The sequence below is a fragment of the Ictalurus furcatus genome, chromosome 3, assembly GCF_023375685.1.
Source record: "Ictalurus furcatus strain D&B chromosome 3, Billie_1.0, whole genome shotgun sequence".
Classification (NCBI taxonomy): domain Eukaryota; kingdom Metazoa; phylum Chordata; class Actinopteri; order Siluriformes; family Ictaluridae; genus Ictalurus; species Ictalurus furcatus.
Window position 1 is genome coordinate 26,129,019 of NC_071257.1, and position 24,662 is coordinate 26,153,680.

At 40.1% G+C, this 24,662-nt stretch overlaps 1 protein-coding gene across 10 annotated transcripts in view; it reads left to right on the forward strand.

Moving 5' to 3' along the window:
• The window catches only part of ndst2a (N-deacetylase/N-sulfotransferase (heparan glucosaminyl) 2a), a 137,179-nt gene that overhangs the window by 33,610 nt on the left and 78,907 nt on the right, over positions 1-24,662 (forward strand). The window contains exon 1 of one of the 10 annotated variants that reach the window (XM_053621750.1): positions 15,251-18,817. The exons of the other annotated variants lie outside the window; for them this stretch is intronic. The gene's annotated coding sequence lies outside the window, so the exon portion shown is untranslated. Of the gene's footprint in view, positions 1-15,250; positions 18,818-24,662 lie in introns of those variants that run through there. 10 annotated transcript variants of the gene reach the window in all.

Below are 24,662 nucleotides of genomic sequence, written 5' to 3' on the forward strand. Positions count from 1 at the left end.
AAATGCAGCATCAAACAACATGTTTGATCAAAATGAATATTTTAGTCAGAGTTATTGCACGCTGTTTGACATGCATGCATGGAGTCATTCAGTGAAGTTTAATGGAGACTAATTTTCTGTCAGGACGAGGCTTTATGTGAAATGGAAATACCGGTGTGAATTTCTAACACTTACAGATAAGGATATAAAGGTAAAAATGTCATTTCTGCGCTGAAGAAAACATGTCTGGAACACATTAAACAGCACACGCATCTGTCGCAGCATCTGACACGAGAAGCCATGTTAATACACTTACGAGTTTGTTTGAAGCGCTTAATATAAAACATCCTCATTTTTTTCGACGACCTGGATCGTGCACTTTTCCCCCAGCAGCCTCCGTTGTTTTTCACGTGTTTTATTAATAGAAATGCGTTTTTCAACTTTGTATAGTGATGTCACCGAAGGCGGTTATCCACAGTGACGTCACAGGCCCGACTAATCCATGACGAAATTCATTGTTCATCATTTTAATTGTCCATTATTATTGATTTGTCATTGCTGCCCTAATGTGCAATAGAGTTTCTATTCGCCGGTAAATACCAGTTATTGACCGTTAAAAGTTCTAAATGTCAGGTAAAATCAAAAACTGTTGGATACAATGTCTGTTAGCCGAAAGTACATTCGCAAGTGCACACCTAAATAAAGTCTCTGTGTCTCTGCACATATTTACTTTACTCAAACGCTTCTCCTGTAACATGTACTCTGATTTCCTCGCATTATTCAACCACACACACACGCACACATGTCTTTGTGCTGGTCGTCTCTCTGTCTCTCCCTGTCTCTATCTCTCCCTTTCTCTATCTCTCTCTGTGCGTCTCTCTTTCTCTATATCTCTCTCTCTCTGTCTCTTGCTCTCTTTCTCTTTGTCTCTCTCTGTCTCTCTCTCTCTCGCCCTGTCTCTCTCTGTCTATCTCGCTCTCTCTCCGTCTCTTGCTCTCTTTCTCTTTGTCTCTCTCTCTCTCTCTCTCTCTCTCTGTGTGTCTCTTTCTCTTTGTCTCTCTCCCGGTCTCTCTCTTTCTCACTCTCTCTCTCTCTCTCCCCGTCTCTCTCTCTCTCCATCTCGGTCTGTCTCTCTTTCTCTCTCCGTCTCTCTTTCTCTCTTTGTCTCTCCCTGTCTGTCTGTTTCTCTGTCTCTCTCTCTATCTCTCTCTCTATCTCTCTCTCTGTCTTTTGCTCTCTTTCTCTTTGTCTCTCTCTCGCTCTCTGTCTCTCTCTGTCTATCTCTCTAGCTCTCGCTCGCTTGCTCACTTGCTACAGAAGGCACTGAATGCACAGACACACACACACAAGTAGACCTCTTGTGTGTAGGCACAAGTAGACACTGCGCATTGGATCTTTTAAATGTTTAATACAATTGGACTCATAAATAAATTTACCACAACAGTAGCTAGCATAAGTTTGGTCTCTGTTGTCTAGTGTCTTTACTCCTTGTAGCCTGATGAAATTGCTTTAGTCTGCAGATGTCAGAAGGAAAAAGGGCAGGGTGCTCTGTGGTCCCGTGGTTAAATCAGAAGAATGGGGAGCCTGTGATTTAATGCTCCAGAATCAACAAAAAAAAATGATGTCATTAGCTAATTTTAGTTACGCTCTCGGATATGGCGGTTATGTTCATTCATTAAATCAACGATTATGGTAACGATTAAGATGTGATGAATTGTTAAGTGCTAATGTTTAGACAGGTTGAATAGTTGATGCTGTTGGAGTTCAGGCTTGTGCTATTGAGTGCAGTTATTGTGCTTTATTTTGAAAGCTCCTTTTTCAGTGATGTGTTAAAAGTACGTTACAAGTAAATACGTTTATAGCTCCTGCTCTTTCTGAAGCAGCCTATGTGCCAGAGTATCCCTTTTAATATTAATGAGCTTATGATGAATGTTTCCGTTACATTGAATGCAAGTGCACAACAATAACAGATATTGCAAGCTCAGGAGAAATGTTCCATATTTGTAAAAAGTCTATTCCAGTGGTCGGGAACCTACGGCTCCCAGGTGTCTCACCCTTCATCAACATATCCTCGTTAAAACTTTGACACATCACTAGAGATCAGTTTCCTGTAGAAAATGGAACGTCAATTACAATTCCTTTGTTGTTCAGCCTACCGAAGTTGAATGAAATCAAAAGTCAGTTTTCAATAATATATTTCACGCTGTACCGCTTAGTGCTCGTATGCGGTGCTGTGCGCACGTGGCATGACCCAAATCAACGGCAAACCACTTGCGTTTCTATGGTAACCTCTCGTGCTCAGATTCAAGCAGCTACCTAGCTCATTTGCAGAGATGGCGAAAAGAAAATAATTCAGAGGAGCATGAAAATTTCAAAGTGACTGGACTGAAACTTGCTTTTATTGAAAGCTCTGGTACTCAGCCGTGTCTGATTTACACAGAACGTGTTGCCTCGTTTAAAAAAATCAGCTGTTAAGCGACATTTCGAAACCCACTGTGCAGCGTTTGCAGCAAAGGACCCGTGGGTGAAAGCCAAAGGAAGACGTGCAAGGACACGTTACAAGCGGGACCGCAGCCGCTGCAAGCGTGGACGGCGCAACTGGGAGCCTGAATGCTGTCAGCTTTGCTGGATCATTGGAGATCGTAAGACAAGGAACTTTTTACTGATGGAGGATATGTAAAACCATGCATGTTGAGTATGGCAACTAAACTGTCTGCTGATTTCCTGAACAAGGAGAAATTCAGTGTTTAAACAACAAATTACGGGAAATAAAACTCGCTGGGATCAAGTCATTTACACATGATGCCAGATAGGACATACAAGACTCTCACACACCAATTTTTACTATCAGGAGAAAATCCACCAAAGTACACATCTGGTCAATACCCTCTATCCATTAAACATATTTTACTGGACTGTCATACCTCTACACATCTGAGGAAACCTGTATTATTCAGCAGTGTGCAGGGACACACTCACACACACGGTTGTAAACTTTCGCTACCCTTAAAGGCTTGTACACTCCGGGTCGTTGTTGTATGGAGAATTTATCAGCTGCTCAGCTGATAACTGCTTGGTTATTATATATCTTGAAATCCAGAAACACAGCCAGTAAACGAGTGCCTAAAATGCACAGAGCTGATACTTATGAAAAAGTTTTTAATCAAGTGAATCCAAATTTAGTTTTAGGAACGGTTTTCAGGACAAATTAATCTTAAACAGCTTATTTAGCTGTAATTTAAATAACTAAACCTGGCTCCCGCCATGAATATAGCCATAGAAGCTGGCATGGTGGAAAAAAAAATTAAAGAAAGAGCAAATCTTTCAGAAAATAAAAGACGTGCCCCTGTCAGCCCGAACAGTGCATGACCATGCTGTCACAATGGCACATGAGAGAGAGAGAGGGAAAAGAGCATGGATATAAGCCAAAATTTGGCAGATTTTTTTTTCCCCACACACATGCGTGCACACACACGAGTTTTTTGCAGTGGATCTTTCGGGAAAAAAATTGCGTTAACCAAAAAATAAAAAATGTCTCTGCTGGGGGAAAAAAAAAGGGTTCCCGACCCCTGGTCTAGTCCAACCGTGTTATTGCTTACAGGAGAGTAAGAGCGATGCTTCTGCTGCGAGTGACTGCTAGACATTAACCAATATCAGGTAACTAAAAGGTCCCTGTCTGTCTCACGATGTTCTTGGTCTTGCATGAGTTGTGTGCTGCGCTCTGAAACCACTCTTACAATCTTAGGATTAATTTTTCATAATATAACAAGGAGAGCATGAGATGTAAATTCTGCCTTGCATTTTTAGTAATTGGGCTGGCTCTTGGTGAAATAGGGTTTTATTTTTCTTTAATGTAATACAATTTCCATTTCCTGTTTATATTGTGTATAGTAGGTACCCGCCACTGAATAATGTATTCTGTTTTTATGGTGTGTATTACAATGTCTAATGTCTTCTGCTAAAATTTAGGCTGTATTCTCCGCAATATTCGTAGTCTTATATCTGTCCTTATGGCAGCAGTTAGTATGCGACATACAGGATTGATTGTCTGTGCTCAACATCTTTCAGTTTGAAATCAGAATTTCACAAATTAGCCAAGAACACTTGTCAATGCAAAGTCTTTGTATTTGTTTTGCCTTTCAAACTTTCTGTGCTTGCATTACAAGATGACAAATTTGTGCAACATTGATGGATACTGCGTATTCTGGCACGGTGTAAAAATACTACTGCACTTTAAACACAATGCTGACAGTAACATAATCATACACTATACACCTTGTTTTTGAACATCCCATTCCAGATGTAGTCCCCTTTTGCTATTACAATAACCTCCAATCTTCTGGGAAGGCTTTCCTCTAGATTTCATATCATGGCTGTGGGGATTTGGGGGGGGGATAAATGTTCATGAGCTTTACAACACATGAGCAGAATCTTGTCTGCTCTTACAGTGATTGGTGGTTTTGACTCTGATGTCAAAGAGTTTTAATATGTAATGTCCAGCGTGTTAGGACTGCGTTAACGTTTTGTTCCTGGCTCTGGACATGATTGGGTCCTGGAGGGTGGGCAGGTTTCTACCGATAATCCTGGCAGCCGACCCAAACCAGACAGACCCAAAAAAACCACTGTGGACACTGCAGAGTTAGAACAGCTCCTACAGGTTTCTCAGCTGTTGCAGAAAGTACATCCACTGCAGAGTTTTTTCAGTTATGCAGTCTATATTGGCTTCCCGGTTCAGGTCCCCGGAGACTCATCCACATCCATCAGTCTTTTCCTGTATAGTAAGAGAAAGCAGTGGTTGGCAGCACCTTCAAGTCCGCCAGCAACTCCAGTCTTGAACATGTTCACCTACAGGTTGTTCAATTTTCCCCTCTGTATGCAGACTTGTCCTGATCTTTGATGAGACCAGTCACTGTAGTGGCATCTGTAGCGACATCAGGTAAAGGTGTGATGTGATGGACATGAGGCAGAACATTCCCAAGCTTTCGGATGTGTTCAGCAACTCTGAGAGATGTGATATAATATTAGGATCTTCCTCCAAACTTTTGACTGCAGTACAGTTATTAAGAAACCTCTAACAATAGTAGATATTAAACAAACTGTATATTATGCGTGAATTGTACTCTGTATCCGTTGTATTACTACTCAACATTTTCACATTCTTTTTGTGTGTCTGAGTGCATAGCAGCCTGCAGGTTTCTCTACATCTTCATCTAGTAAAGAGCCACTCCAGCAGCCTTTTTGCCTGTTACGCCTCCGTGTTCAGACACCGTGTGCGTCACCTGACCTGACGCAATCACCTGGGTCACTCAGAAAGGAGCTCTGTTATTTATTTGCCGGTTTAAGATACAGTAAATGGAGAGGTATTTTAGACCCAAATGGAGTGAGTCATGCTGAGCACAACTTTATTAAACTTGTTGTGTTTGTGTCCGTGACAAAACCTAATGGTAGAAAATCTTGGGTAACACGGACTGTGTTGTCGTTCTCGTGCCTTTGTTTTCGCTCTGCACGTCTTTAAATTTGAGACAGTAGGGCTTTGAAATGAAGCTAAGCTCATTCAAGCGTTATAACCAGCTCCACTTGAATAAATGCGCATTTTGCACGCATTAAATAGATTCTATTGGCTGAATGAAATAAGCTTAATCATATAAAGTAGTAACGCACGTTCATAATAGTCTGATGTCAGACTGCAGAATACAGACAATTTGCACAATATATTTAGGTCTTCATAGCAACTAAATGAAGGGTTGACTTGCACAACAAATAAGGATTTGACCTGCATTTCTTAATTTCTGTTTTCAATACTGAACTTCAGATGATCTTAAATGTGTTTTAATGTGTTAAATGTGAAGGAGATTTACTCAACACTCAATACCAAGCTTTAAATTTTGCTTCTGTGTTCTGCCACATTTAGGGAAATTAAATAAACCTATAGAAGACAATGAAACTACAATTTAAAAAAATAGTCTTAGTGTTCAAAAACCGCAGGCACATGTGCAGAAGCTTAGCAAGTAGTTATGTGTTGAGACAAATAAATCGGTTGCCTTTGTAGTTTCTCATTATTGCTGTAGAAACAAGATTTCTCATTAATGCTTTACTGGTAAGATTTTAGGTGATATCTCACTAGTGTTTGGTAGATGAGCATGTATGTCAGTTAGACTAGTGTGAAAACGAATAAGCCCCACCCCCTGCATCGGCTGATGTCACAGTCCTTGACTTGCATATAAAACCAATGGCTCGTAAAATACACTAGTAACAGAACATTACTTTTGTTTACGTTTTCAAATGATCAAACTCGGATATAATACAGCTTAAGGTCATGTTTTTGGTGTTGCACTGGTGTTAATACCAGTATGGAAAACAACAAGTAGACTGCATTGCTGTTTAGAGATCCACAGAACTTTTGTTGCTTCTCATATCTGAAGGGCTTTTCAGTCAGTTTATGGGGTGGCTCGCGTAACCCACTGACAAGTTTTTTTTGTGTGTTTGTGTGTGCAAATTCCTCTTACTTGTTTCTTCACTCTTACCTTCCTTGTGCAATATAGCTGCTAGAGGCTTCTAGCTAGGGCTGGTGAACACTCTTGCGCTGGTCAGAGTTTTCCTGTATTTTTAGCCTGCAGACCTCACATTGATCTCCACACTTCCCTGGCTGCATCGTGAGATCTAAAGAGGATCATGGTATCTGTTTTAGAGGCCTTATTTTTTTTTCACAGGGTTGAATACGTTGGTGCCGTGTGGCAGTGTTCCAGTATTAGCTAGTCTGAACATGCTGAAATGTTCTCCTGTCTGCTGACAGATGGAGGGTATCCTGGAGACCGGCGTCTTGGCGCTGAAGCACTTGTGAAATCGTAGCCCATAGCCCGATCCTGCCCTGGTTTGGCAGTTTTGGTTGCCTAGGCGCAGTATTAAATCAAGTCATTTGGACATGCTGTATAATCCTGAAGGATTTGATCACTCATTAAGCCTCCTGGGTGAGCATTGTAACATCAAGATTATATTGCAAGTCTAATCACCTTGACTTATTACCACTAGATCATTTGGTGACCTTTTTCCTGTCTTTATAACTGTTTTTATTGATGTTTAAAGATACAGGTATCTCTACTGAGTTTTAAATTAATTGGGATTGCCATATTTACCTCCCCGTGGTATATAAGGTTCACATGAATAATTAGCAACTGTTAAAATATAAAATGCAGAGGATTTTCCTTTATTGTAACTGTAATGGTTCAACCAAACACGTTTACTAGTTGCTGACTAGTAATGGAATATTGTCAGCTAATTCTCTCTGTTACATCACTACATGTGTGTTAAAGGGAAAATGATTATTTTTGGCTGAAATTTTCCATAAAACCCAGATTAGGCACATTAGAGACTCCAGAGCAAGCTCTAAAATTTTGACATCATACAACAAAATGTGCTTATTGGTGGCATTAATCTTGGATTGTGTGGCCCGTAATAGAGCATGACCAGAGCGTGTGTAGTGTTTAGATTAGGTTAGGCTTAGCACGTTTCCCCCAAGCTCCTCCTCACATAGCTCCAAGTCCTCTGGCCCTGACCACAGTCCTATAAATCCTCCTGTTGCTCACGTTCATCTGTCAGAAGCAGTGCTGCTTCACTTGCTGAAATGTTTCAGGGAGGCAGGATTTATGTTTTCAAGGTCGTAGGATGCACCAGGTAGATGAAGTTAGCCAGGGTGAATTTAATACAGTCGCAGCAGTGCTGTAGGAGTTAGTGGCTGACTGTCTCATATGGCTCTGAGGGAGGCCATTCTTTCCTCTCTTCCTCTTTATTCCCCACATCATCTGTAGTAGTAACCCTCCTCAGAAGTGCTTTTCTACCAGCACAAACATTTTCACTCTTTCATTTCACATTTGAATTCAGAAGTCATTTTGTGTGAAAGTGAACGTTTGCTCATTATTTACTATGAGAGAGAGAGAGAGAGAGAGACTCCAGTGACGCACACAGTTTAACATGAAATGAGATGCCTGGTTTAGTTGCAAATTAGTTTATTTACATTTTAATTCGTATTTTATTATTTGTGTATATTTAATCACCACCTGAAATTCTCCAGAGAAAGTCCTGCTTTCATGAGTAGAGTTATGTGATGGGAAAGTGGCACACACACACACAGCCAGGATATGGATAGCTTTTGGTCTACGTTAGTTGCCGAGCCGTGTCGAGCCGCTGTGTTCTGTGGAAGTGCACTCGGAGTGATTCTGAATATGATCTAATCTAGTGTACTTCTAGCTAATGGCTTCAAACTCTGTCTCTAGCACTCTGCTCCTCTGTGTCTGATCCACATCCAGCATTTGCTTTTACGCTCTCCTCCACTCTACAACATTCTCCCATTGCTCTTTTTTATTTGGTTAGTTTTTTTATGACCTTGTGTCTTGTATGTTTCTCTCTTAGTTGTATCTGATGTGCTTTTCTCCTTCCTGCAGTCCTTCAGTCAAGTGTACTCAAATCCTGATGAGCCTCCTCCAAACCTGTTCGTCTCTGGAGGGTTTTAGCAAGGTTTGATACTCTGACCTGACCTGAAGAGCTTTCAGTCTCTTCACCTAATGCATGTTCTCTGAAGAGAATGGAAGATCTCCAAAAAAAAATCGAGCAGATTAAACAATGCCTAAAAAAAATCTCTCCAACAGAAAAAAAAAACAGCGTTTGTTTGGTCATGTAGCTTGAGAATAGAACAGCGAGGGACAGATGGACATGAGAGCTCCCCTAGGTGAGTTGCACTTCCGACCCCAGCAGGTGAGAGTAAAGACGGTTACTGCTGGCAGATGTTGGACTGCTGAAGACTCTGCATCTACAGGCTGCGGTGTAGCTAGTGAACATCCTGCCTGGCATTTTTCTGGCATGCAAAGAACTAATAATTAATGATTTATGTCCTGGGATTCGTACATTATTGAATTGGAGCAGCTTGTAAAGATGCCATGATTGTGCCTTACTTGCTTTATTTTGTTAAATCAGCCTTTTTCTTTTCAGCAGTCACAAATGCTACAATGGAGGAATTAAATAATTAAAAGAAATATATATATTTTTACTATTTTCCCAAATTCTAAGTACAAATAAGGATGGAATAACACCAATGGATGTATCACTAATATACTAAGTAAGTAATTTTCACTACGAAGTACAAACGCTATTAACAATACAGAGGACTGCATCTAGAACGCTCTCTAAAATTCGCAACACTGAAGGCTGTACTTCCTGTCCAGTTAGTCGTCAATCCAAATCTCACTAGCAAATTTCTTATAAGCCCCGCCCACATGTGAGAGATGTGCCAGAATGGCGAGCGTAGATGAAAACTCTGGCAGCGCGATCGTAAACCATGGTTAGAAAAAACGAAGCTTAGAAACCCGTTCCTCAAGAATGCTGATTATTTAAAGACCATGTTACATTTTTGCCAGTGAGTTCACTGTTTTCACTTTCAGAAGGTTTTTCTTCTTTGTCATTGTATATTTTTGTTCGTTTCTTAACTTAATTCCATATACAAGAACACATTTTTTGAGTAACATGTAACGGAGAAGTTTGTAGAAGTTTTAGTTATGTTGTTTTTGCTTTTGCCGTCTCAAAAACCGTGAAACCGTGTATGTGGACAGGAATGAAGAAAATTCTCTGCGTGGCACAATGCATTCTTTCAGTTCTTTTTATTTTTTGGACACTTCTCTAACTTCACCCTTTACACTGGCTTTAATGCCAGGGGAGTTGCAAATTGCAGCCCTATCCTGAATATCCGCATGCTGCATAGTTTCAGTTTGATTGCATGACTACCCTGTCAGTGACCTTTAACTTTTAACCAAGGTCGTCGTCTTTTGAGTTTTTCAGCACAGTTCATTGCAGTAAGTGTGTCTATTCTGTTGCTCTCTCATCTCATTTTTCTCTCCATCACATATTTGCTAAATTCCTCTGTAAAGACGTACAGAAATTAAAACCTCGTCAGATCAGAAACTGTTGAATGAACAGCATTATGAATAACAACGATACAAGTGAGTTTACATGAACTCGTAGGTCTCGAAGCCTGAGTAAATACTCAGCCACAGCACTACATGGTTCCCAAATAAATTTAGAAATTTGGAAAAATTTAGCATTAGTGAGTGAGGAGAGGAAAAATACTAATAAAATATAATGTTCCTGATCTTCTGTGAGTCATCCTGACACTTGTCAGAGCTGTCTAGTTCTAATCAGTAGAAAATTTCCTACATGCCTGAAAGCAGTACAGCCAAAGACTCTGTCCCGAATTCACACAGGCATCACAACAGAGAAACCTTTTCTCTTAAACTGTTTTTGAGCCTGATGGTTCATAACGATCAGCCTCAATCATACACGCAGAGTGCTGACTATAACCGAGAGAAGCCTTTCTCCTTCAGGGTTTTGTGTTTTAACTTGGCTGGCTGTCTAGACTGGTACTATTGATGTTGTAGAATAAACACTGAACGTGGAACTGGGCTGTTGGGTCAGGGATTCATAAACATAGCAGTGCGAGAGTACAATAAAACTCCAACAGCAAACGTTGGTGCGCTAACTAAATGACAAGCTCTCGTTAAATTTTACGAGTCACGCTGATGTGTGATTTTTATCCTCACTACACTTGTGTAACAGTCCCTCCAGGATTTTTGCGATCGTAGAAATTAATGCAAAATGAAGGAAACGCTGCAATATTCGCAGGAGTTTGCAGTTTTTCAAAAAGATTTGGGCCAAGACGCGTCATGTGACGTCATCACAGCGTTTGTTCAGCCTTCTTCGATTCACGTGTGTCGAACATAACAGCTAAAAGGTCTCATTTACCAACAAACATCACTGCAATAGACCGTGCAGAACAATTTTGTGTATTTGCAATTTCGCCGGTTCAAGTAGTTTTTCCGCAAAAAAAGCACAAAAAACTCCCCCTCCAAAAAAAAAAAAGCCACAGCAAAATCAAGCATTTTTGGCTGCAGCAATCTCACACACACACACAAATACACACAAAAAAAAAATCCTGTGTGGGCTGATGTAATATTGGGGGAATCTCAAAACTTTGGCAGGTAGGATTATATCTTCCAGTTTGAATCATGTCCTAATCCTACCACCACTAGTGTCTGTACTTTTTATGTACTTTTTTTGGGACATGGCCAGAATTCTTGTAGATTCTGATCAGATTAATCCACACATGATGGAGAAGGACATGGCACAACCCATGTTGCAAAATCGTAAACATCTTGTAACGTTACGTAAACACAAAATTCATAAGATCACAGTAAAACCCCAACAGCTAACCTTGGTGCGCTAACTACAGTAAATGACAAGCTCTTGTTAAATTTAACGATTCACACTGATGTGTGCAGTAACATTTTTATCCTCACTACATTTGTGTAACAGTCCCTCCGGGATATATGACGAGACAATGCTTTCTCCATCAACACCTGGCTTGTGCCACTCATTTACACAGTGAAGGTCTAGGAAAGGGATAATCTTATGCTATAGGCGTTGAGAGACAGAGAGAGAGAGAGAGAGAGAGAGAGCTGTGGTTCATCTCCCTAAAGCCCAGTTCCTGGATTATGGCAAACATTTCTCCTTCCCATGGCAGTTATAAAACCAGTTTAGGGTCAGTTAGGATACAAATGCTTCTCAAAGTAACAGATTTATGGCTGTGCAGCTGGAATGGTACAGACACGGGTGGCAGAGGATGGGAGTAAATATTTGGCCCTTCTCTCTGAGGAAAGGAACAGAGTGCTGCATGTGCAGGAAGCCTGAATCGTGCATACCAATCCTGTGATTGATCTGCTGGTGAGGAATGTGTTCCCCTTTTACATTCCTGTTCTTCAGAGAAGCTTTGCCTTTTTCTGTGTGTAATGGTTTGTCTAAAGCAAATGCATGGCAGCCAGTCCTAAATGCTAACATGCATTTTTAGATGATGGAGCACTCGATGTCATAGCCTACATATAATACCGATCCAACTGCATTCCCGGGCACAGCTGTTTGTTGCAGTCAAAATATGTTGAACACTATGGTTGAGTATTAAAATTCATTCCCAAAAAGCACTAACCAGATCATACAAATACTACAGAACCCGAAAAAATTACCAGTACTGTGGATGAAGTATTCATCATAAAATGCATTTATTTATGACTACTCGGGTCTTGGTTGCATCTCACAAATCAGCGGCTCATTTTATTTTAAAGTGGCCTAGCAAAGAGCAGAGCAAAACGACTAACAAGCACACAGACCTTGTAACTGGTCATTTAAAAAAGCTTGGCATACAAATAGTTTGTTGAACATATTTGTTTATGGCCTGTTAGTAAGAACGGTTTTCGGAATTTTAGCACTGTATATGTTTTGAAAACCCTGAAACTGTTTACTCAGTTGAAACACATTTGAAAAGCCGCATTTTGTCATAAATCTACATAAAATCGTGACAGTTGCTTTGCATGCACCTGAAAAATATTTCACCTCTGACATTTAAGGAAAAAAAAATGCAATTTCAGCTACTTTGAATTTCAAGCAGATCGCAGAAAACCAAATATATTATATATAAATATTATGTGGGGGGCTTAGTGGTTAGCACATTCGCCTAGATTTAATTTGTAAATTTTTTTTTTAAATTTTTTTTTTTTGGATAAACCCGTGTTGTGTTTGCAATTGTTTGATATCCCTGAGAGCAGAGTATTTTTGTGAATTTTTAACAAACGGTCAAAAGGTTAAACAATAAAGACAATGTCTCGCAGCCTTCTTTGCTCATTTTTACCAAGGGTGCCAATGTTAGTGGAGGGAACTGTGTGTGTGTGATTTTTATTTATATATATATATATATATATTGTGTGTGTGCGCGTATATAATATACACATATGTATGTAAGTATAAAATATGTATGTACAGTTGTGCTCATAAATTAACATACCCCTTGTAGAATCTGCAAAATGTTGATTAAAATTGACAGAACAGATGTTTACATATAGTCCACAAGACACAATAACTGAATTTGCACAAATGAACCAATTCAAAAGTTTACACACGCTCTATTATTAATACTGTGTGTCGTTACCTGGATGATCAACGCCTGTTTTTGTGTTGTGTGATGGTTCTTCATGAGTCCCTTGTTTGTCCTGAGCAGTTAAACTGCCCACTGTTGTTCAGAAAAATCCTCCAGGTCCTGCACATTCTTTACTTGTGCGTCTTCTGGAAAAGCCATTGTCCGTTATATTCTCATTTGCCTATAAATATAAGAGCTCTAGCAAAAACACAAGCAGGTGTATTATAGAACCTTTGTGTTGTGTCATAGCACTGCATCTCAGTAGTGCATTTGCATTTCCTGGAGAGTCTGCATGTGCGTGTTTGGACTCTTATGTGTTTTGAATGAACAACTCTCTTCATCAGAGGTCATGAAATGATTTCTTCACTCAGTCACTGACCGTGTGTCATTGTGTTTTTGCCAGTGAGCTGTGCTTCCCCCCACCCAGAGAAACCTGCTCGTCAGACAACTTTGATCTTGCCTGCCTCTGATCATGTTGGAAGAGCGAACCATGCATGTAAAAATAAAAAGTAAAAAAAACAACCTGTGATTCTGTTTTGGTTCATGCCTCTCTGACTGACAGGCCTGTCGCCTACATAAAGCACGCGTTTCCCAGGCATTAGATCATCCCAGTTTCTTGTCTGCTGAGGTAAAAAAATCTCATTTGCATCACTGAAATGGAAATGTTGAGCGTTAAATGAGAAAAACTGTACCGGTTAAAGAAACCAAAACAAAATTCAAACCCTGATGTATCTTTTTTCATTTACTATAGACGGGCAGGGACAGATCCAATTTCTTCCTGATGTGTCATGACTTGCTGTGTGAGTGTGTGTGAGAAATGATTAAGTGTGATATAAAATCATATGAAACATTCAGGCATTCTCTGCTCCTTTCTCTAGCTCTCTCATCTTCCTTTGTTTTTATTCATATCATTTACTTCTCTCTCTCTCTCTCTCTCTCTCTCTGTGTGTGTGTGTGTGTGTGTGTGTGTGTGTGTGTTGGTGTGTCTCTGTCTAGCTCTCACTCTTTTTTTTTTTTTTTTTTTTTTTTTTTTTTTTCCCTTCAATTCACCCCCCTCTCCTTCCTCCTTCTCTCCCGCCCCTCTGTCTGAGTCCAGCTGTTGTGTTAATAGTTTTCCTGCTGCCTGGAGAGCAGAGTAATGAGAATCCTGTTGGATCCAGGCCCTGTAGCTTATGGGAAATGTTTATTTATTAGGATAATTATTTTTTTCAGTAGGCAAATATTTCTACAGCAGTGTTCTAGCTATGCACACCTTTATCCAGATGTTTTATTTTTTTGGCAAGGATTTTGGTTCTAACCTATCACTCGTTTTTCGGCCATTTATTTATTTATTTATTTATTTATTTATTTATTTAAAAGACTCTTGTTCTCGTGGTACTCTGATTGAAGGGAAGTTAAACTGCCGGTGTCCTATGTTAATTGGAACTTGAATCTAAGGAGTGGAGAGGGTGATACGGAGATGGTGTGGCCATCGAGAGACAGCTCTTATCTCAGCTTCAGGTGCTCTGCCTTTTTGGATAAGCCCTGTCTATTTTGTTAGAGGGCATCTGAAAGCACTAAACATATTTAATTTGGTTTAGCTTCTTCACAGTGGCTCAGATGCACTGAAATGAACAGATGACTGGTAAAACCGGGTACATTCAGGATTCTGTGCGCGTATGATTTGCCGTCTTACCCGCTCCGTCTCTGCTTGTATGCAGTGCCTTTCTCTGTTGCTCTGTGAAGGTGGAGGTTTCATTTCCTGTGGTAGAATAGAATGGGGGCAGATGGGAGGGGGAGGCAGATGAGACGAGTACACACTGTCCAACAGTAACCTGAGGAGATGGGCCAGATGACAAAAGAAGAGACACACATTAGCATCAAATCATTACTACTCCCCTGTGTATGTCTCAGTGAGTTGGGTAGTCACTGATTCTTGGTGTTGGCTCTAAGCCAGGATTAACAGTAGTGCTGCGCTCCATTACAACATCCGTAGATGTTGTGTCTGCCTGCATACTGTATATCGTTGCATGATGCATGACAGTCAGCTGCCTGTTTGGAAAGATGCAGAGGCTAGTATGGGCTAAGTGCTAAGGACTGTAATAATTGCTAGGCCTAAAGAATATTTGTCCCCACGAACTCAGAATGGAAGGTGTGTGGCTTTTAATATGAATATGTTAGCCTTAAGGTTATCTAGAAGAGAGTGTGCTCCAAAACAATTACAATTCTCATTTAGAAGATATACGCATTCAAAATCTACAGTCTCTCTCTACCACCAATACGGATCAACAGTTTTGATGACCTCATTCTGCACTTCAGCTTCTCATCAGATTTTCTGTCCAAACAAATGCTTTCTAGAATCTGAAGTGTCCCGCCCCGTTATAAAAATCCGTGGTACTAATTGTCAAGTACGGCTTAGCCCGAGCTGTGAGGTAAACCAAATGCTATTGGATATTTAAAAAGGGTCGAGGAGCCACTCAATATGCCCCGCCCTGACTTCCTGTTTCAGTGGTAATTACGTCAACACATCGAATAACGCTGTGCATTTTAAGGCACTTCACAAGGACTTTCAGCATTCCATTAGTCCTTTTTAGATGTTTGGGGTTTTTTTTTGCATCATATGATGAATACTAATGTGAAAACACAGAAGGTTGTTTATTAATCGAGTTGCTGGTTCGCGAACATTTTAATAGGGTTCCTGGCTTGAGCAGCTGGTGTGCCAAGCAGTACTGTAACACTACCCCTTTAGATGTACTTAAGTGCAAACATGAGTCGTTCTTGTCATTTTCTAGGCAGTAATATTCCTGTGTCAGTCTAATGGTCTTCTATTTAATGGAAAATGATTGAACAGAAAATCTGAGAACTCCATGGAAACGTACACTTCAGAGCAGCATGATGGAACAGCAGGTAGCGTTGCTGCCTCACAGCTCCAGGTTCCCCGGTTCAAACCTGCGCTACTGTCTGTGTGGAGTTTCGCATCTTCCCCCGCTGTCTGTTCGGGTTTCATATTTTCTGGAAGGATTACACTGGGCTAAGGTCGGTAAGTGTAGGCTTACCTGCTTCTACCTATGGAGCATTTTCACATATCCTGCAATTTCTATAGAATTACCTCATTCCCAGCCTGTGTTCTGTTCTTAACATTGCACTCACGGCACATCACTATAGCTAATGTAGATTTCACCATAGCGAAGGAGCTGCAGCTAACTGAAAATGTGGCGCAAAATTAAGACAGTTGGCAAAAACCGCACGAAAGCTTGTAAAGTTTTGGGAAACGGTAAGATTAAGTGCAGTTTTACTCAAACACGAATTAGCCTAGCGCAAGAGCACGACATGCCATAGTGAGCACCCAAAGAGGAAACATCCCGGTGAGAGCTCCGCGACAGAGCATTGTGGTATGAATGATAAATAACGGACGACAGAATATGGGCATAAATGATAAACGAGGCTCATATTTATACCAGAGCATGAGCTGAACTCATTTACTTCCATTTCATTCCAGTCTCACAGCAATACTAGCAAACACGTTAGAGCTGTATAGGAAATCTTTTCAAATCACTCTGGACGCTAAAAGAGTTAAACCAGTAGTTTGATAAAAGCAGTTCATACTAGATTAAAGTCATTTTGATTACCTGATTGAATAGAGGTGTGGTTTTTAACAGTTATGGCGTGTGTTTGTGTGTGTTTGAGAGAAACAGTGGTAACAGTGTACACGCCGCTTCAGTGTGTTCATACCTGCGTCTTGTGGATGAACGTTCATGTCTGCTGTTTTAAAGCGAGACTTGTATCTGTCTTCTATTACGTACTCTCATGGAAATGATATTTATTTAGTAGCACTGAATTATGGCAGTCTGCCAGCGCATGTTTTAAATTATGTGCTCGTGCAGAGCCTGCTGAAAGTTGGGCTGGCTGGATTGTCCAGAACGCCCCCGTGTTCATTAAAAGAAGGCACAGGACTGAATGAACGTCGCTCTGCCACACACAGGCTCGTCTGAAGCTTGGTGACTCATTGGATTTTTTCCTGCTCTGTTGATTTCCAGTGCAGATGTGCCTGTACACATGCTGGAGTGCTGTATGAAAGACCTCTCCCCAAGATTTTCTTTTTAATCCATGCTGGGTACATGTAGCTATGCAGGCTGCTGTAATCCCTTGAAGATTCCCTTAACTGTGAGATCTTGGAGTTTGTGTGTGTGTGTACCCTCACACTCATATGTGGTTCTTCCCCAAACTGTTACCACAAATTTGGAAGCACACAGTTGTGAAGAATGTCTTTGAAGGCTGTAGCATTACAGTTTCCCTTCACTGGAACTAAGAGGTCTAAACCTGGTCCAGCATGACGATGCTCCTTTGCACAAAGCGAGCTCCATGAAGACCTGGTTTGCTAAGGTTGGAGTGGAAGCGCTCGAGTGGCCTACACAGAGCCCTGACCTCCACCCCACTGAACACTTCTGGGACGAACTGGAATACCAACTGCGCACCAGGCCTCCTCGCTTGATGTCAGTACATGAACTCGCTAACGGTGACAGTGGTGAACAATCATGCCACGGTCAAAATCACCGAGATCACATCATTTCCCTATCCTGATGGCCGATGTGAACATTACCTGTAGCTGCTGGGCCCTAGCTGCATGCCACTTGATTGACTGATTAGATAATCGCGTGAATGAATAGGTGTACAGGTGTTCCTAATAAAGTGCTCAGTGAGTGTATATATACACATGTACATACACATGCGTTTAAAGGAATGTTGCTCTGCTTCTTCACCAGTGTGTTATGATTCTACTGTGAGGGAGGGAAGGCTGTATTTTAAATGCATTGAGCTCTCAATCTCCAGTCCATCTGATCCACTGTTCTATTTTATCTGAGAATGACCAGTAAGACGCATACGTGCTTGTTTTTTCTGTAGAATAATAAATGATTGAGTGGGGACCTGTGCACAGTTTGAGATCAGTGTGATCTCAGTCTTGCATTTGTCTGTTCTAATAGATTCTCCTCCCAGCATGCAAAACGCTCAGCGGAGAGAAACATGCCTCTGCATTTTCCCCTCCGTTTGCATTCCTTTGTCAGGGCTGCTCTTCCCTGAAGTGAGTGACAGGTCGAGGTACAGCTCTTACGCTGCTAGAGCTCGCTGGAGAGAGAGTAACTGCGGTGAAGCTCTGCAGGAAACAAACATGTTCTCAGCAACGTGGGAACGGATTGTCTTCTGTTGTCTAGAGGGAAGGTATAAAAAGCCAGTGTGTGCTCTTACTACTTCATGAAGTCTCACCTTTGCTTTTGCTACTGAAAGAATGTAGAGTGCTGTCTGAGTGACCTTTAGTGCCTTGTGCTCTGTCTGCCTGTGCGTGGGTTAGTATTAATTACATGTTGTAGCATTAGCACGAGAGTCCATGCGCTTGTCAGTTTGCAAATGCCAACACGTGAACTTCAGTCTCTTCTAGTGGGAACCAGTGTTGCAAACAAAGCAGGGTGAATTAGTCTGTCCCATCCTCATTTCCTACAGGTGGAAACATAAATTAGCCCCCGCCTTTGACTTTAATTATTTTTTCCCCCCAAGGGAGTGAAAGGTGTATTTTCCTTGTTTCGCTCTGAGTGAGAGTGAATAGGTTGCAGCGATTTGGAAAGCAGGTTTGTCACGCACTCTGTACTGGTGAGTAAAGCAGGTTTGTGCCGTGGTTGTACAGATTTTGTACAATGCAGATTTGTGAAAAAGCCTCTCTGGCTCTTAAGAGTAGAGCATTTTTTTTGTAACGCATAGAGAAGGGCACAATTTACAGGTACATTATGCTGGTCTTTGTGAAAGGTTCTGCATCACTGCAATCAGACTGGTTTGAAAAATGTCACAATAAAACGTACACAAGTAAGTAAAATTCCTTTAATAACAATTATTTTAACTAGGTTTAGGAATCATTTATAGAAGCTATTCTGTTCACTTTATATAGTCTCTACATAGGGTATGACCTAATGGCACAGAAAATACATGATGTAAGCATGTCTGTTGAAAATTGGAGAAATTTGGAGAGATTTTTGCACTTCTCCAAGACAGGTTTGATACGCCACCTGAAAACACGACATCCTGTTCGATAGGCAGAGTACAGCAAAACAACAGCAGCATAGAGGCCCGCTGCCATTCTGTGTTCTGCCGGTTATTTTCATTAAAACGATTGTGTAGCATATTTAAACTTTTTGAATTTTCAGGATTCTAGCCTAGAGCTGCTGCGTTCAGTACTTGACTGCTGTTTTGCAGATCATAATAGTTAATGTTACATTATTTGGATAACTGGATAAAAAAAAAATCTGTTCAATTTGATTGTTACAGAACTGAATGAAGAATAATATAGTTAATGTTTTGTTTTGGTGTGTTAATTATAATAAAAGTTTCATTAAATGAATTAAAAAGTCTAATACAGTTAAACAACAAAAAGTATTTTAAAATGGCTTTTAAAAAAATTATTTTCTGTTTTGGTTTTCAGCAAAGTGCATCCTGAAGTTTCAATTTCGACACGGAATTTTCCTTTCGGTGCATCACTAATTATTTTATTTTTTTTAAACAAATTTTTAATTGTTCCGAGAGCCCTAATGGAAATACATTAAGCCTTTAAGTGTTGTTCATGATTGTTCAAAAACAAAAAAAGCTGTTTGGAAACCGAACATAATGTAATAAAAGAAATAAAAACAAAATCAAGATGCATGAAGACTAGTTTTAAAGAATAGTTTTAAAATCACTTTGATGGTATCCTGAATTGAGCATGCTCAGCTCTACTGAAGGGTTTGTATAGCATACAGCAGGTTTATATAAAGCCCTGTAATGGTGTGGAATTTTAGAGTGAGAGCAACTTAAATCTCTTCATGGCTGTACTGCTTTCCACACGAGTCCTGATACGATGGACTACATTTCTCATGTCCTGGCTGACTGCTGGGGTTTCTTTTTGTTGTTCTCACTTTCTCTTTCTCACTTTTCTCCCCTCTGGAGACTGTAAAAAGGCTGTGTGCCTCTGCTACTGGTTAATTCTTTCTTCCTCCTTGACATGAGCACGATGCCTTGCTTAGCCAGGTCCCTTCAGTATCCAGTAAAATTATAACACCCCCCCTCCCCCTTTACAATATGTGTGGCAGTAGAAATAATAATAATGGTGCAAAATGTGAGCGATTCATTATTGCAGCAGGCAGTGCTGTACAATTTGCAATTTGCTTTGAACTGTGGCTGACTGATTGCTCAGCCCATGATGGCAGCTGTTAGAGGGTTTCCACTGGCCTCCATCTCTCGTTAATATCTATACTGTTACCCCAGCAGCTCGCTAAAGCTGGTTAGATTCATATACTTCTCTCTACCACCAGCACCCCACCGACTGAGCTGTAGTTTGTAGCTGGATTGATCAGAGTGCAGAGTGTTTTGCTAGTTTTTGATCCTTACTAATTTTTATTTTTTAAAAAAATATTATTTATTTATTTATTTATTTTTATAAAGTTAGTAGAAATTGAACCACCTGGGAAGACCAAAGCTTGATCGATGAAGTCCAGCACTCTGACTGGATATATGTTTATTTGATAAGCAAGTCTATATTTATTAAAAATCAAGGGCAGAAAAATCAAGGCTTTATCAAAAAATAAAGGAAAGAGTACGCTTATGCTTGCTATAATATTTCCTTAATGGTGGTTAGAAAACGTGCATACATCACATCTACTTACTTTCGCTTGTTTAATGTGAAATGTGGTCAGTTTTATCAAAGAGCTAAGTTCTTCAACTGGGAGGCTTGCCACACTGCTCATATCATGATTGTCGTCTCCCGTGTAAAAATCCAGTAACGTAAGAACATATTGCACGGTGTGCCATTATAACTTTTAATCCTCTTTTAATCAAATTTTAAAGACTGGCGCGTGTGAAGTTCTGTCGTGGGCACGGGTGCTTCAGGCTTTATAAAGCGGCCGTGAGGTTCTGGACAGACGGCAGATTTTATATTCTTCAGTGCACTGGCTGATCGGGACTGCTTGTAATGTTAAAAACAGATTGTTCATTTTTCTTGCTGGAAAAAGTTGAAAATAGAACTTGGTCTGAATACCAGCTGCTGAAAGACTGGTGAATCTGCTGAAGCAGGTGGAGAGAGTTTATATTACTGTTACAAATACAACAACATAGACAAGAAGATAACATACCAGCAGGGCTATTAAATCTCAAACATTTAATAATCAGTGCAGTAAAGTAATAGGGAAGTGGGAATGTGCCATTTTGAGCAGCACAGCCTGGTCAGACCAAGCTGAATTGAGTACTTTAGGATATTTATTTCTTTTCTATTTATTTATTTATTTTTATAAAGAAGGGGGATGGGAGTTTTTCAATTAATGTTTGATTATAACTACCCAAATGAAAAAGTAAGTGTTTATAAAATTTGTGCACGTAGATTTCTCTGCATTTCTTCTGTTTTTTTGTTTTTTTTTTCCCTCACTGAGAGCACCAATACCTTTTGGCAAAAAGCTTTTCGTAGAGCCCTGTTGATGGATTAATTACCTCAGGGAGTTCCCCTAGATTTGCTGTAGTCGGCTCCATCAAAAAAAAAGAAGAAAAAAAAAAAGAGCCAAAATAAGCAAAGTCTCTCTCTGTATTTTGAAGCATAGCCATTCATTTTGTTTTGTGTTTGTCTAGTTATGTATGGCTAATGATTCACTATTTCCTCTCACAAAAAATTTATTTTTCCAAGACTCCCAATAAAGATAACCATCTAAAAAAAATACCATGCAAATAATAGTAAAGTAGGAGAAATGCTTAGAAGGCTACAACTGTATGGGTATATTTGCACATATTTCCACTCTAACAAGTCTGCACCTCCCTTTTTTTTTTTTTTTTTAATGTCATAATAGTAGTCTGGGAAAAATGCCTCGTGATTGCTTTTGGAGAAGGGAAATGGCCTATAGTGGTAACTTTGGAAGCAGTAAGCTGTAGGTGGTGAAATGTTTTATTAGGCTGATTGTTTAAAGAGTGGCAGATTTAGGGGCTGTTTACACGTCAACGTTTTCAATTAAAAATGGAAAACCTTTTATGCGGTTCGGCTGTTCGTTTACACGACAACGGCGTTTTGGGGCCAGGAAACCCAACTTTTTGAAAACAGGTTTTTGAGAATGATGGCATTATTGTCTCTGTGTAAATGTATAAAAATGAGTATTTGTGAAAACGATGACGCTACGCGCACGTATTTTGTTTCCAGTCTTTAGGCATGTGCGCGAGTACTTCAAAACAACACGCGAGACATTCAAAACTACAATGAGGGAGTACAGGACTGCGTTTGTGCCGCTCAAGATTGAGTTTATGACGCTTCTCCATCAAAGTGTACATTTACTGCATCATTACTACGACCAGCGGAGACGTTGTTACATACGCCACATTACTAACCCTACACAGCTACTCCTATGAAGGGTATTAAAATCTTATTATCTTTGTAATTGTCTGTTTTGGAGGATTTCTGTATCGTTTTATTGCTAATAAAATGTATAAAGCGGACTGACTGTCTGCGTCTCAGTATTTGATCTGTATTTGCCGATTTTGTTGCCGATTTTGTACAACGATGGTCAATTTTTAGTACTTAAAGATGCATTATTTTGATTTTTTCAGTATTTAAACATGAATGGGCTTTGTTAACAGAATTCTGACCTGGAGCACCAGAAAAGCTAAAAGATGGGGTTGAAGACAGAAAAATCCATTTCCACAATGGGGAAAAAAAAAACTTTATGCACATTTCTTGTACATGAATCTATATTACATTAAGGACACATCTGCATTTATTAACCCAAAACAAATAAGCCAAATCTATGCTTGACAAGCACGGGTTTTCACAATTCCTTATCACCATGAATCATTTTCCAAGTCTAACTGTTGAGATTCTCAGTAACTGGAGACAGAACTTTTTTGTGTGTGTGTGTGTGTGTGTGTGTGCTCCACGTAGATCATAAACTACTGAAATCGTTTGAGAAATGTTAATGTTATTGTCAATACGGCAGACAATACGAAGGACACGTTGACGTGAATGCTTATGTGCGCAGACGCGTAGTGTTTCTTTACAAAGTGTCATCGCCAACTACTGGCCTGACATAATACAGCGGTGTTGATCGTTTTTGCGGATGCGTGTGAACGGGGATCGTTTTTGGCAACATTGTCGTCTATACGCGAAACCTTTCAAAAACGCAAAGGAAAAACAACATGTCAAAATAACATGGGGTCTGGATTGATTAGAGATTGTTGTAAGAAGAAAAGCTGACTCCAGAAGTCAACACATCTCTTCAGTCTGAGACCACAACTTTTAGTTTTTATTGGCTGTTGGGAGCAAAGCTTTAAGCAGCTGCAGCAGCCGGAGTGTATTTTAATTGGCCAAGAGGATTGGAGGAATAAACATTGCATTATATTGAGCTGCTGGTTAGCACAAAACAAGCTGGTCAATACCAGTGCGGTACAGAGTTGATGAAGCCTGCAGAGGTATTAGTGTGACCCTGGAGTAAACTCGGTTCAGACTTTTCTTTATCCTCAGATTCCTTTAACCTCCTCTTTCTCCCTCATGTTTAACACGAGAACCGCTTATTCTGTTGCTATTAGAAGGTGTGAGTGACATACTTGCTCTGTCAGGGTTATAGGATATGTGCGTTGGCTCGGTGTTGATGAACGTCTCCATGCCTCAAATAATCTAGGCTTGTGGAAGCAGCAGACTCGGCAGTCTGTAAAGTTCCTAATGCTTATCTCGTGCTCAGGGGAACATATAGACCCTATAACCTGTGATAATCTTGGCACAGTCTGACAATTCAGTGCTAAAAATAATGCTGACACACTGCTGTGGTGTCACGGCAGCAAGAGGGAAATGAGCGTCATTATTGGAACATCTATCTGCAAATAATGGATAACAAGGCGCCTGCAGAGAGGGAAAGGAAAACGAGGCTGTGCTTCCCAATCTGAGAGCAGGGCCTGTTATGCTCTTGTGGACAAAGATTGCTGCAACAGCATCAGGATTCAGTCTGACAATCTCACACTGATGCCTCAACATCAAGTGTGCGATGGTGCAGATGATTAGGAGAGTCTTTTTCAGGACAAGTTTAGGAGATCAGTTGTTTGGACCTTTCCAAATCAGTTGTTGTACTGGTGCTGAAACTTGGTTTGCCCAGAACAAATGCTTAGCTGAATTCTACTATCAACCATTTCTTTCTTCTCTACTCCTGCGCTGCTGAGTGGTGCTTTTCAGTTTAAAAAAAAAAATGCATCTACTACAGTATTTAAGATTGAATATGGTGATTATTAATAGATGAAGGAAATACCAGCGATGAAAGCAGTATGTTTGAGGATAGGATAATCCATTCTGTTGGCATTAAATTCAGTAACCATACAGCCTTCAATACCAGACTAGGTGAATAGTAACATTTATTATTTAAATGTGGCTTTGTTTCCCACTACATAGTCTCCACTTTGGTAACCAAAATTATAACCAATCAAAAATAAATTTCCTGCTCATTTAGATTTGCAGAACGCTGTTCTGTTTTGTTTGGGTTAAACTTGATGTCACTTGAATATCACAGAGTTTTGCAAGGAATGAAACAGAACCGGGTGGACTGTTGGAGGAAAATAATCAACGACAGGGTGGTGTGACGCGAGGCAAAATTGGAACACTGTGAATTTGATTGTTTATATAAATGATTACCAGTTTCCCAACTGTTTTATTTTAGACTTTAATATA